Source organism: Pituophis catenifer, unplaced genomic scaffold (assembly GCF_029215685.1).
Source record: "Pituophis catenifer annectens isolate HBS135680 unplaced genomic scaffold, rPitCat1.0.hap2 SCAF_2, whole genome shotgun sequence".
Lineage (NCBI taxonomy): Eukaryota > Metazoa > Chordata > Lepidosauria > Squamata > Colubridae > Pituophis > Pituophis catenifer.
Genome location: NW_027256882.1, coordinates 53,647,983 through 53,663,000, shown reverse-complemented (window position 1 = coordinate 53,663,000; position 15,018 = coordinate 53,647,983).

Here is a 15,018-nt window from a genome sequence, read left to right as displayed (position 1 = left end):
CAAAGCTGAGTGATGCGCAATCATCAGAACTTTTTTTCTTTACTTTTTAAAGCATTTTTAACTACCGGTTCCAGGAAACCGGTAGTAAAAAAAAATGCTAAAAAAGTAAAAAAAAAAAAAAAGAAGAAGAAGAAGAAGAAGAAGTTCCAATGATCGCACGATGCTTAGCTGATCTTCGGAACATTTTTTTTTTTTTTACTACCGGTTCAGTGAACCAGTAGCATTTCTTACTACCGGTTCGGGCGAACCGGCCCGAACCAATAGCATTTCACCCTTGGGTTGATGGAAATTGCTCTTCATCTACAGGTCTAGAAGCATCGATAGTGAAGCCCTAGAATCTCTTTTGAAGCTCCAACATATAGCTGATTTTCTTGACTGCATTGCATCTTACCTTTCCACAAGATCTCAATGCATCCAACTCTTTCCTGATACATTTTGAGGTGAGGAATGAGTAAATTCCTCTTCATTGTCTCTGTTCATTGGTTTAGTGAGCTCAGATATGAAATCTCTTCCCAGGTCCATTTAGGCCACTTTCCCTCTCAGATGGCTATACTGAAGAATGCTATTCGGTGAGCATGACACCAAGGTACAAATAAACACAGGAGATGCCAAATTGCCCAATGGAGGGTTTTTAAAATGCTACAATTGCTCAGTATTTAAATATACAATTTAAAAGGTGAAAGGAATTACTTGATGTCAGTGCTTTGATCTACCATGCTGCATGCTGATCAAATTAAAGACGTTTTTAGGTTTGTAATTTATCACTAATCCATAGGTACTTCTGGAGAGAACAAGCCAAAGTAGATATGCACACAAAGCAGCTGATGAAGTAGCAACTCCATCTTTACAAAGTGTGGCATGAGCCATTTAATTCATTAAGTGGATGGAGAGAAGTTACTATTCCATGGAGAATGTAACTACATAAACAATTGCACTTGGGAGGTGGAATCTTCATATGCTGGCCATAGTACTATTCAAATATTCTTTATGGTTATATCAGAGCAGTGGTTCTCAACCTGTGCTCCAGGGACCCTGGGGGGGGGGGGCGTGATGTCATCACAGGAGGTCCACGAAGGTTTGAAGAAATGTTATGATTTAGATCTTGAGTTAAGTCTTAGGGGGCCATGGCCATGGTGCGTGGCCACAAAAACTATTGAAAGTGGGCCTGTGGTGAAGAAAAGGCTGAGAATCCCTGCATTAGAGTGTATAGCTTCTTATAGCAATCTGGCACCTATCCATTTCTCAATCTTCTGATAAATAACAGTCTGAATCTGTAACATAAGATGGAGCTCATCTGCCATCCTATGTGTTTGACAAAATACAGTCTATTTTAGGAACTGACCTCAAAATGTTGCTATCATGACCCAAATCTTGAAATTCTAATTAGATTAGTTTTGGGAAGTGACAGCAAATATGTCCAGATATGTGTTATCTAAATACATTTTGTCCTGTGAGATACAGAAATGCATATTTAAAACTGTCTATTTTAAGAATGTTTGAAATAGAACGTATCACCATAAAAGATACTTACCAGTTTGCCCTGCTCACTTTTATTCTATAAATCCCTTCTACGCTTGACATAAACATACCTGTATTTTTCCCATCAATTGCTAGAGGCTACAATAACACAGAATGTGAGAGCTTTTATCAAATTCCATTGAAGTCTGGAAAATATTAGCAGCCTTGTGTGTAAGAATCAGTGTCCACAACTGCATTTAATGGTGGAAGACGGTGTGGATCGGGGTGGGTTCTACTACCGGTTCGCAATGGGCTCACGCTCGTGTGCTCGCTTCACTCACACACGTGCAGATCACCGATGATGACATCTGGGGCAGGGGGGGCAGAGCCTCCCACCTGTTTTACTACTGGTTCTTGGGAACCGGTCCAAACCGGGGGCAACCCACCACTAGTGTGGATATAATAGTGATCCATTTATCCTTGAAAAGTCTACATTATGGAATAATCCTGAAGAAAAAAATCAATTTGGTCTGGTAATTAAGACACCAGGCTAGAAAGCCAGAGATCATGAGTTCTAGTTCTGCCTTGCCATGAAAACTGACTGAATGACCTTGAACCAGTCATTCTCTCTCAGTCCAACCCTCCTCACGGGGTTGTTGTGGGAAAAAATAGGAGGAGGAGGGTGTGTTGAATATGTTCACCACTTTTAGTTATTTGTAAAAATAATAAAGGTGGGATAGCAATTACTAAATTAATAATGCTACTTTAATAATTACATCTAATGCAGCTTGGGGGTGAACTAGGCATCTCATAACTTTATTACAGTGGATGAAAGTTCTCAAAAAGCAATTTTTATAACTGTTGCTGAACATAAAATTTTAGTTCAATGTAATTCTTGGGATTATTTTTTCAATTTTAACCATCAGTTATTCAGTTTATTTTGTACAGAAGAAATTCCATAGCAGTCAGAGGTTTTAGAGAAATAAACTAAACAAAGTTGAAATAAATCGCTAAAACTGTTCTTCGTTATTTATTCAACACCTGGAATAATAAGGTTGAATGTCCTGTTCTAGCAAACTTCATTTTGAACAATGTGATAATTAGTTTTTCTATAAGGCAACTACAACAAAACTCATTTTGTGTACATGGGACCACTCTAAGAAAGTTTAATGAATGTTTATCATAACAATCCTGCTGTCAGAGATGAAATTTGGGAGTTGAAATATTAGCTTGTATGATTTAGTCTTGTCCTATTATTATCATACTTAGATAAAAGCCTGGTGGCACAGTGGTTAGAATGCAGTATTGCAGGCTAATTCTGCCAACTGCCAGCAGTTTGATCCTGACCAGCTCAAGGTTGACTCAGCCTTCCATCCTTCCAAGGTGGGTAAAATGAGGACCCAAACTGTTGAAGGCAATATGCTGACTCTATAAACTGCTTAGAGAAGGCTGTAAAAGCACTATGAAGTAATATATAATTCTAAGTGCTATTGCTATTGCTTTTGCTACTTCAGGCTGATAACAGAATTGTTGTCTCTGGATTAATTGCTGTCATTTAAGATGTCCATAGTATATGGAATCTGTCAAGAAATTTAGGAATTGTGAGTATTTCATGCACCTAAGTTACAGCAGTGGATTTCAAACAAAATACTGTTTGCCTATTTTTGAATTAGAGTTTTTTTTTTTCCCTCCAAAGGTATAAGAAGACTCTCAAACAAAAGATTTTGCAATTGTTCCTCTTATAAAACAATTTACCTGACTTTTTTTACTTTGTTTTTCTTTTTTTATTACCATATTATTATTAACATGTTTGCTAATTTCAAATACTATTGTTTTCTTATATCTGTTGCATTCATTATACTTTTCTTCTGTTAATTAATGCAGTGCAATAACATTTTTAAAATGAAAGAGGAAAAAAAAAAAAACCAAAATAGCTAGATAGACACAAATGCTAAGCAAAAATAAATCTTAGCTTGTCTAAACAATCTTACTTCCTGGTTTTAATTAAAAAAATGAATCACTCACAGGAAAGCAGAGGAACATGAAACTAAACCCTTAATCGTATTGATAATCCATTGCTGATTTGATTCAAATATTTTCATGAACCAATTAATTGTTCCAATTGGCCTTGCACTCTTCTGTGAATCATTGTTTTCTGTCCCCGCCCTAGGATATGCTGACATGCAGTTATTTTCCTGTTATATTTTGTTCAAGCTACATTATCCTTTTTTTTAAAAAAAGAAGACCTTGTTAGCAAAAAGCAAAGGCGGGCAATTTAGTAATTTTAATGTACTTCAATGCCCATTAGCCTTGCCCTCAATCGTTCCTCACTGTTTTTGCCTGACAAAGATATTACCATATTACCCACCATGGCATCTAATTCAATGAACCTCTGATATACTGTAATTCTAAGAATCTAGAAAGCAGTTTTAAGTTCTAAGAATTCAGGAAAATCATGGGTTATATGTTAGATCATCTTACTAAGATTGAGGGTTTCTAATTACAGCTCAAAAAATGGGAAAGATGAGCTAATTAATTAGAACTAGTAAGTCATGCAACAAGCCCTGGTTTGGAAAAATCACCTGCATTATTTGCAGTTAGAATTGCACTGATCAGGGTAATTCTGACCTTCCCCCGGAGTGGGGTGGGAATGGAGATTTTACAGTATCCTTCCCCTGCCATGCCCACCAAGCTATGCCATGCCCACCAAGCCACACCCACAGAACTAATAGTAAATTTTTTTGAAACCCACCACTGGTATGTATGTATTCAGACACACAAAATATTAACTTCTTTTTTGGTCAGGCTTAATGAATAACTATTAAAATGAATTCCCGGATAATTTTATTTTAAAGTATTAATTTTTCTGACTGTGTTCCTTATTGCATAATTTTTCTGATGCAAACTTTATGTTTTCCATAAATTTCTCCAATGGGAGAAATATTAAATTTGTAGCTGTCTTTTGAATGCATATTTCAAAACTTTTTTTTTCAGATGCAACTTTCACAAGCATTTTTCATTGGCAACTTTTTTTTAACAGTGGAAAGACAGACATTACTGGATCTGGTTTGGCTCTGCCATATGTACACAATTTCATTGTGCTTTGTATTGGAATTTGTCATTTTGTAAGCCGCCTTGAGTCCCTAGGGAGAAAGGCGGTATATAAATCGCAATAATAAATAATAAAATAAATAAATGTACTACTGTACATTTAATGTAGAAACTGTATTGGCAGGCCTCATAAATAGGTTCCTCCTTAAATCCATGATAATTTTCTTTTATATCTATTTCCAATAACAATGTTCGTATCTATGCTTCTGTCAGTCCTGGAAGTCTTCTTTTACTTTGAATCTTCAGGGCTGCCACATTTAGTGCTATGGGAAACTGGGAGGGGAGGATTGTATGGAGTTGGAGAGATATCTAGCCATAATAATATTCTTTTCTCTGAGAGTCAAGGACATCCTGCCCTGCACCTGGAGTGGTATGACTGGGAGGCATCTCCAGTTGGGACAGTGCATTGATTGGACCATGTGATGGACATGTGCGTGCTGGGTCAGGAACTTGGACTTTCTTTTGGGTGCGGAAAACCTGTGGGGACTTGGACTTTCTTTTGGGTGCGGAAGCTTTCAGAGTCGGGTTTTCCCAGATGTGCCAATATGACATCTCTAATAAAATAGAACTTTGAGGAACTTCTAGCCTTGGAGTCTTCTTTCATTGGGGGTGTTACTTGGAACCCTGACAGCTTCTCAAGCTTCTTCATCTTTTCCTATATACTCTACATACAGACACATCTTAAAATCAAGGAGCCCTACAGATGCCAGAAAGACCAGTTTGAAACCTATGCAGCTATGGAAAACCTTTTCCCAAAGCTGTAAAGTAATACACTCTCTTCCTTCCCATAGGTTAACTCTGAGCAATTACAATATGTCCTGTGTCACAGTCAGCCAATACATTGCCCAAGTGACTCAAAGAGCGGCACTAAAAATTTCTAAGCTTTGCCGCACAAGATTCATTGAGGCTGTTTGCTTCCAGTAGAGCAGAACAAACCAATATATTTACTTTGGAATTGACCATATGAGAGAAACACATATTCTGATATATATATATATATTAGCCTTGTTTTTTGTTTCTAGCTATTCACTGCTGGCATGAAAGGCCTCTGCCTTTGGGAAACTATGGAATTAGAGCTATGTTGAAATATAGCAGATGACAGGTCCAAGTGTATTAGGTGAAAATCCACACAGAAATATCACTTCACTGCCCCTTCAGAATAAATGAGGAAACATCTCTTCCTAATGTATATTTACCATATAAATTAGTTGTTGATACAAATGTTTGTCTCTCTCAGAATGTGAAGGAGGTGAAAAGTTCCACTATTTTCTACAGAAAATGAGGAAACCAACCTAATTTACTGTCTGTTCTGCCAAGTGACAGGGCAGTGATCAACTTTTCTTTGTTACTTTCTGGGAGGAGGCTTCATGGTATCAAAAGCAGAACATCCAGATTCAGTGACAGTTTTGTTCCATATAGCAGGACAAGATTCAGCCATCCATCTGCATTCAAAAGACACTCATTTGAAAAAATCCACATTCTAGACAGAGAGGACTGCTGGTGTGAAAGAGAGATCAAAGAAGCCATCTTTGTTAAACGGCCCTCTTTCAGCAGCAGGAGGGATATGACACTACCTTTCAACACTTCCATTCTCCATTGTTCAGTCAGAATTGAAGAAGCTTCTTGGATGAGAAGTGAAGCATCTTCAAGGAAAAATAGACAGTCCAGTTGCCTCTTGAAAAAAGCACCTTGGGCTAATCATGACCTGGATGACTGAGAATCTCCATAGACAAACGCTCGCCTAAAAAACAATATTTAGGAGTAATGTCCCACTCATAAATAAAGTTCTCTCATCAAACAGGAACTGAGAGTATGAAGCGATCACCTCATCTAGCTTGGATAATTTTTAGCATACCAACTCTACTCTGGAAATAATACAATCCAATTTGTTCCCATGTTTTTGAGTGTCATTTCAAAAAGCCCAGAAAAAATTGAAATGGTGGTTTTGGTGTTCATCAGAAGAATCTAAAATCTGCAGGAAAGGCAATTATGAATCAATGAAGGGTTACAAATGTCACCGACTTTTGAGTACATATTTTTGAGCTCTTTAAAAATAATTCAAGTATGTTCCTATAATTTCTATTGCTTTAAACAAAGACCCTTCTAGTACAGGGCAGTTTTTATTATTTTATTTTATTTTATTTCAAATTTATATACTGCACCTTCTCCCAAGGGACTCAGGCCGGTGTACAGCCAGATAAAAACATACAATACAAACGTTAAGAACAATTAAAAGAATATATATTAATTTGGCCCCAGTTTAAAATGACAAACCAATTAAAAATTAAAAAATATGTTAAGACAGCCCGGCTTGATGAAAAAAGAAAGTTTTAAGGGCACGGCGGAAGGCACCGAGGTCTTGGATTCTCCTTATCTCAGGGGGCAGCTGGTTCCATAGGGTAGGTGCCCCCACAGAGAAGGCCCTCCCCCCCAGTTAATTGTCAGGGACAGACACTGGAGAAATGCACAAAAGATTGTGTGTGTGTTTTTCCATTAAAAAAATAGTGATTAAACCCGTGCACTAGTTATGATATTAATGAGAGCAAAAAGGTACGGTCTCATCATTATTCCATATGATTATGCAGTAAAAGTAGAGAATAGATTTAATGAATTGGATTTGATAAATACAGTGTCGGGAAAAGTCTAGACTGAAATTTCTGGCATCATTAAAGCAAGAAAAATTTCCCAAAATATAAAGAGCAGAAGAAAGCAAAATAGGTGACTGTGAAATACTCAAAATACCATAGTTAAAGAATGATAGGGAGCAAAAAATTACACACTGAGTTCCAGAGCAGAGCAGGAAGAGACAAGGAGTTACACTTAGATAAATAGTCCAAGAACACTGAGGACCAGAATGAAATGGAAGGACATGAGATCTGTTTAAGAAAAATATAGGAATCAATAGAAGCCTTCATGCAAAGATGGTCACAGCAAAGGTCAAAGAAAAGATGAGCTGAAGGATGACAATACAAAAAAGAAAGAGAGAGAGAGAGAGAATGGAAATATATGGAAGAATGGTACATAAAAAAATCTCCAAATCAATGATATGTATGAAGGCTTGATGCATGAGCAAAGGCAGATATTCTGAAATGCAGAATTAAAGGGTTCTAACCATAGTGCTAAGAACAAAATTGCAGATATTGATGAAATACTAGCAGAATAATTTTGCAGTTTTATTTGTTTCAAATAAAACAAGAAGATGCAATTAATATGTTGCATTCAGTTTGTAGGCAGATATGGAAAACAGAGCAGAGGCCAAGGGACTGAAAAATATCAATTTATATCCCAATTCAAGAAAATGCTAAGGAATGTGCAGGTTTCAGACCAGTGGTGAAATCTAAAATTTGTTACTACCGGTTCTGTGGGTGTGGCTGGGGTGGGGTAATGTGACTCGGTGGGCGTGGCCAATGTTTTTTAACTTTTAAAACCATATTCCTACAACTTCTTCGGCGAAGAGGTTGTAAAAAAATGCTTTCAAAAGGCTCTGACGATCCCAGCTGAGTTGCCTGATCGACAGAGGGTTTTTAAAAACCCTCTGATGATCAGGCAATTCAGCTGGGATCGTCAGAGCTTGGATCGTCAGAGACATTTAAAAGAAAAAAGTTTTTTTCTTTTAAATGCCTCTGACGATCCAAGCTGAGTTGCCTGATTGGCAGAGGTTTTTTTAAAAAAAGCCTCTGATGATCATGCGGCTCAGCTGGGCATGGGGGGGGGGCAGGGATTTTTGCTACCGGTTCTCCGAACCACCTGCCTCCATCGCTACTGGATTGGGCAATCCGGTCCAAACCGGGAGCATTTCACCCCTGTTTCAGACAAACAATTGTACTTACCTCACTTGTTCATGATTTAACAAACTTGGTGTCAGGGTTCCAAATAACACCCCCAACGAAAGAAAACTCCGAGGTTTGAGTTTCCTCAAAGTTACATTTTATTATAGATGTCATATTAGCACAACTGGGGAAACCCGAATCTGAAAGTTTCCAGGTTTTCCCCACCCAAAGAAAAGTTCAAGTTCCTGCCCAACACCCACAAGTCCATCACATGATCCAATCAAACATCTTTCCAACTGGAGATGCCTCCCAGTTCCAGCCTTCCAGGTGCAGGGCAAGTTGTCCTTGACTTCTTGAGAAAGGAATGTTATTATGACTATATATCACTCATGCTCCATACAATCCCCCCTCCCAATTTAAACATGGCAGGTCTGAAGACCTAATGCAAAATATGGCTTCCAGGCCTGACACTTGGTTCAACCATACATGAAGGGACAACTGCCAGATGCACAAGCTGGTTTCAGAGGAGGCACACTACCCAAAATTACACTGCTAATATCTGATGGATACGGAAAAAGGCAAGGGAATCCACAAAGGATTACTGTTTTGGCTTTATTTATTATCAAAAGGCAATTCTAATCTTGTGCAAATAGGCTGGGAAGAAATTGAAGTAGGAATTGACATTGTTTTCCCAGGCTCAGAATTCACAGGGGCGGTGGCTGCAGCCATGTCTGTGGCTTGAGAGAAAGATTATGACAGTTCTAGAGAAAACATTTCAGGGCAGACATAGCACATGGTCAACAAAGATGCCTATTGTCAAGGCTATGGCTTCCCAAGTTGTAACATAAGGCTATGAAAGCTGTACAAGGAAATATGAATGCTTTTGAACTGTGGTGTCGGAGAAATACTTTGGAACACTAGAAAAATAAATCATTCCATATTAGATGAACTTAAACCAGACGGCTCATTGGAAGCACTAATAGTGAGCTAAAGCTTAAGCACTTTGGACAAGGCAGGAGACACTGGACAACGTCTGATGCTTAGAAAAATGTAAGGCAATTGAAAAAGATGCCAGCAGACAAGGGGTTGGCTAGATACAAGTACTCCTTGACTTACAACAGTTCGTTGTATGACCATTCAAAGTTACAATGGCACTGAAAAAAGTGCCTTATGGCGCTTTTTCACACTTATGACCACTGTAGCATTCCTATGGACATGTGCCATATTGACAACTGCCACATACTCTATTTATGACAGTTGCAGTGTCCTGGGGTCATGTGATCATCTTTTGTGACCTTCTGACAAGCAAAGTCAATGGGGAAGCCAGATTCACTTAACAACCATGTTACTAACTTAACAGCTGCAGTGATTCACATGTAGCAAGAAAAGTTGTAAAATGGGGCAAAATTCATTTAATAAATTTCTCACTTACCAACATAAATTCTGGGCTCAATTGTGGTCATAAGTCGAGAACTACCTGTACTATCACTGATGACACAAGCAGGAGCTTAGACAAATGAATGAGTACTGATAGATAATGCAGGAAAATAATGTTCATTGGCTTATGGAGAGTTGGTGTCAAGCTTCATCTTAAAGGCAGGAATTAACCATGAAGGCAAACTCAGAAAAACACAACAACACAGGACCTACAGAGAGGTAATATTTATTAAAGTAGTAAAATGCATGGAAAGAATTCCAAATATTGCTGTGATTCAGGACCAAACCATGAATATAAATAAGGAATGTTAAATTCCTCTTGTCAATGTATTGACTCCCTCCTTTGAGAGAACTGGCTTGTTTCTATCTGCCTTTTGTTAAAGGTAAATAATTTGCTGTCCTGCTATTATTTTTCACTGATTGTCGGTCTTCTCTTCCTGCCAAGACAATTAAATAACAGCAGCAGCAGCAACAATATAATTAAGATGGCTTACAAAATATTATTTAACATGTTCTCCACTGTATATAGATTCCGGTGGTGGTCAGATTGCAAGGGTCACTGTGACTGGGCAGCATACCTGGCAACTATATTTGATATTGCAGCTTCCCAGCATCCTGGGATTGGCACTCATGACTTTCTCAACAGGCTACGACAAGCAAAATCAATGGGAGAAGCTGGATTCTCTTAATTACCACATTATCCACTGATTCGCTTAACAAGCTAAAAACTGTAACAATTACCTTGCTTAGCAATGAAAATTCTGGTCCCAATTGTGGCCATAAGTCGAGGATAGCTAAAATAATAGCTACTATTCTGTGACACCATGTTTCCCCAAAAATAAGAGCCTGTCTTATATTTTTTGAACCCCTAAATAAGTGCTTGGCCTTATTTTCAAGGAGGTCTTATTATTTTGGGGTGTGTGGAGCAAGACGGGGCTCCTCTTGCCATCTTACCTGATTTCCAGCTCTGTCTCCCTAACCCTAATCAGAGGAAATGGTGGGGACCGGCTGCACGTGTGGTTAAATATTTTCGGAGAGGGCTTTTTTCGGGGGGGAAGTATATTTTAGTGCATGCACTCAAAAACCCGATTAGGCTTATTATCCAGGGAGGTCTTATTTTTGGGAAAACAGGGTAACATATGGAAGTGAATACACCTTTAGCCTGATCCATATTATTTTTGTTATGATGCTATGTTCCCCAAAGTTTTTTAAAGAATCCAGTGCAAAGTATGCCTAATGAAGATTAAAAAAAAAAAAATAGTCTTACTAATGCAGGTTGGTAACAGAGCAGCTAAGAAATGCTGAGCCACCAGGGACATCTAGGGTTCTGTAATGATTGTGGTCAGAGATTTAGATTCAAGCATCTGCTCAACCGTAGAAGGAAACTAGACTCTCACTCTTAGCCCAACTATCTCAGGTTTGGGAGGAAAATTAAATCTATAACTGTCTGGTTTGGTTCTGCAACCCAACAAGACAGACAAGACTTCAGAGGATAATTAGAACTGCAGAAAAAACAATTGCTATCAACCTGCCTTCCATCGAGGACCTGTATACTGCACAAGTCAAAAAGAGGGCTGTGAAAATATCTACAGACCCCTCACATCCTGGACATAAACTGTTTCAACTCCTACCCTCAAAACGACGCTATAGAGCACTGCACACCAGAACAACTAGACACAAGAACAGTTTTTTCCCAAACGCTATCAATCTGTTAAACAAATAATTCCTCAACACTGTCAAACTAGTTATTAAGTCTGTACTATTAATCTTCTCATCATTCCCACCACCCATCTCCTCCCACTTATGACTATATGACTGTAATCTTATTGCTGGTATCCTTATGATTTATATTGACTGTTTCCCTATGATTATCATTAAGAGTTGTACCTTATGATTCTTGACGAATGTATCTTTTCTTTTATGTATACTAAGAGTGTATGCCCCAAGACAAATTCCTTGTGTGTCCAATCACACTTGGCCAGTAAAGAATCCTATTCTATTCTATTCTATTCTATTCTATTCTATTCTATTCTATTCTATTCTATTCTATTCTATTCTATTCTATTCTATCCTATCCTATCCTATCCTATCCTATCCTATCCTATCCTAAAGGATTGAGGTCTTGGAGGGAAAGTGAGATGCTAATCTAACAAGTAAATTAATAATGTATCTGTAGCATAAATGAAGACAACTAATAGGACCATCAGCTGTGATTTTCAGAATCATGGCTGAAAACATTTCTATTAATGTAAGTGAAGATAATTGTTGAGACAGATATTTATGGTATATCTTGACTTAAGCTCCAAACTCAGTAATTCTAATTATGCAGTCTATTGTAAGATATTTTTATGTATTCCTACCAATGTATATACTTGAGGTTTTGTTTTTTTTAAAATCAATTTTATTCAAGTACAAGCAACAATATTAAATATGCAATATCATTAAAATCATAGACCAGAGAAAATAATTACAGAGCAGGTTGTTACAGGACAATAAAAACTGAAACAGACAAAGGACAGGATTCCTTCCATTAGTGTCTGTACCACAGAAAAAAAAATCAAGCCTTTAAACCTTGGTACAGTTTTATTCACCAAGAATAAAGTGACTTCCCAGTCATGTTGGTTTGCCTCTTGCTAAACAGAAAAAATGGCCAGTTGATTGAAAAGATCAAAAGTAACCATACTACAGTATACCTATGGACTCACATGCCTGAGATTGGCAAATAAAGAAATTAAATAAAATAAATATGATTTTTTCTTTGCCTCTAGATGTCTACACAGAGACATGGACATGCACACACATACAATAGCAATACAATTTGCAGCTACTACTGCAAAGCTGGTAGATTATTGGCAGATTAGTGCTTTGTTAGCTTTTAAAAGAATTTAGAATAAATTATTAAAGTTATGAAAATCATGCCTTTTTCAATGAGAAATTAAATGAAATAATTTAACTGAAGCCATTAACCAGCACAAGGGAATTGGTATTCTAATATCCAAAGTTAAACTGACAATATCACAATAATTAGGAAAAGTATATACAAACAAGAATTTTGGTTGCTCAGGCTACACATACATACTGTAATAATGAGAAAAGAGATTAAAATTAGCAATCCAGCTAATCTAAAATTTGAAATAGCAATATAAAGTACAAATACAAAAATGATAGATAGATAGATAGATAGATAGATAGATAGATAGATAGATAGATAGATAGATGATGGATGGATGTGTGTGTGTGAGAGAGAGAGAGGGGGGGAGAACAGTGCTGATCATGAAGACACACACAAAGGACAGCACTGAATAACTACCAGCCAATATCCTTTCTCACCACAACACGGAAAGTTGGCCATATCCTATTCTCCACTCCCACCATTTCAGTTTGATTTCTTGAAATTTGCCATGCTTCTATACATTTTATAATTTATTATAATATATTTATTATTTTATTATTAGCTTATCTATATACACTTACTATTAGTTTGTTATAGTTTATCAATAATTCATCTAGATATCAAAAAGAATTCCAATGAATTAATTATTCAAGGCATGTTCTATTTTCAGACTGATAACATTGACTGGAATGTTGTGATGGTGCCATACTAATGTTTCAAATTCCAAAGAAGAAGCACAATAGGAAGTGTTTTTTTTTTTTTAAAGTAGTCTTCTATTTTTCTTTCAGAGTGAAGTGAAGTGATCCATCAGTTCAGTCTTCAGCATGCCTTGGACAATAAATGTGCGACAGAATCAGCTGTCATTCTTGACTTCAAAATGTTGGTATGATTTTTGTAGTGAAAAATAATATATTTGGGTATGACAGACAAGAAAGAATTTCCTCTAGAGAATTGCATCTAAAATGTTCCTTGTAGAAAGAGGGAGGGAGGGAGGGAGGGAGGGAGGGGAGAGAGAGAGAGAGAGAGAGAGAGAGAGAGAGAGAGAGAGAGAGAGAGAGAGAGAGAGAGAGAGAGAGAGAGAGGGAGATCTGTGATGGTTGCATTTAAAACCAAGAAAGTTGCATACAAAATCACCTTAATTAAAAGAAATGAGAAATTGAAATGTGCTGTTATTGACAACAGTTGCCAATTTTGTTCCCATTTTAAATGAAATGGAACATTTGATTGAACAGACCAATGAATGAATATATGTGTATTAGGTGAGTATAGACAGTTTTACATAGGTAGAGGTAGGCAAACAATCTCATTTTTGATCTAATAAAAGTAGACCACATGTTTACAGGTAGCCATATAATTTTCTAACCATGTTTAGGAATTCAGTGTAAACAGGACACTTGGAGGAACATAGGAGGACCATTTTACTTAGGTTGACTTGGATGCCAGTAGAATAGGCATAATTGGCATGCTGACTTTTTCACAATCCCAGTTTTAATTCTGTTCATCAACCTTGAATGAAACCATATTTAGATCCCATCATTCAAACCTGGATTAGCTTGGGTTAGTGTATGGGTATATTTGTAAGACTCTCTATGCATGTACCAAACTAATATCTGTAGTCTTCTTCTATGAATGTTAAGTCTCTAATTCAAATCACTGCTCATTGTTGTAACTTTGCACCAGTCACTATTTCTCAGACTAGACTCCCTCACAGCGTACCATGATATGAGTATTCTATGAGTACGGTGAAGCTGGTGGCTTGAGGATATTCTTCCTGCTATGTTAACCTTTTAGCCTTTGGGATTTTTAACTTTGATTTTTTAAAATTTTTACTTATATGACAATACTTTTATCATGATCACCCAAAGTCACTTAGGTGGGATGATTGGTGTAGAAATTTAATAAATAAATAAAATTATGAGAATAGAATGAAATGAAGAAGGTAAGATAAAAATATTGAAAATTAAATCAGCAAATAAAAATGCCAGTGATAATATGTACATTTTTGTCAATCATTGACAAAAACTACAGTGTTACCTTCATAATGAAAAATTTTACTTTTACTTCACTCTCTAAAAGGTAAAGGTAAAGGTTCCCCTTGCACAGACGTGCTAGTCATTCCTGACTCTAGGAGGTGGTGCTCATCTCCGTTTCAAAGCCGAAGAGCCAGCGTTGTCCGAAGATGTCTCCATGGTCATGTGGCCGGCACGATTAAATGCCAAAGGCGCAAGGAATTACCTTCCCACCAAAGGTGGCCCCTATTTTTCTACTTGCATTTTTTTATGTGCTTTCGAATTGCTAGGTTGGCAGAAGCTGGGACAAGTAACGGGAGTCACCCCGTTACGCGGCACT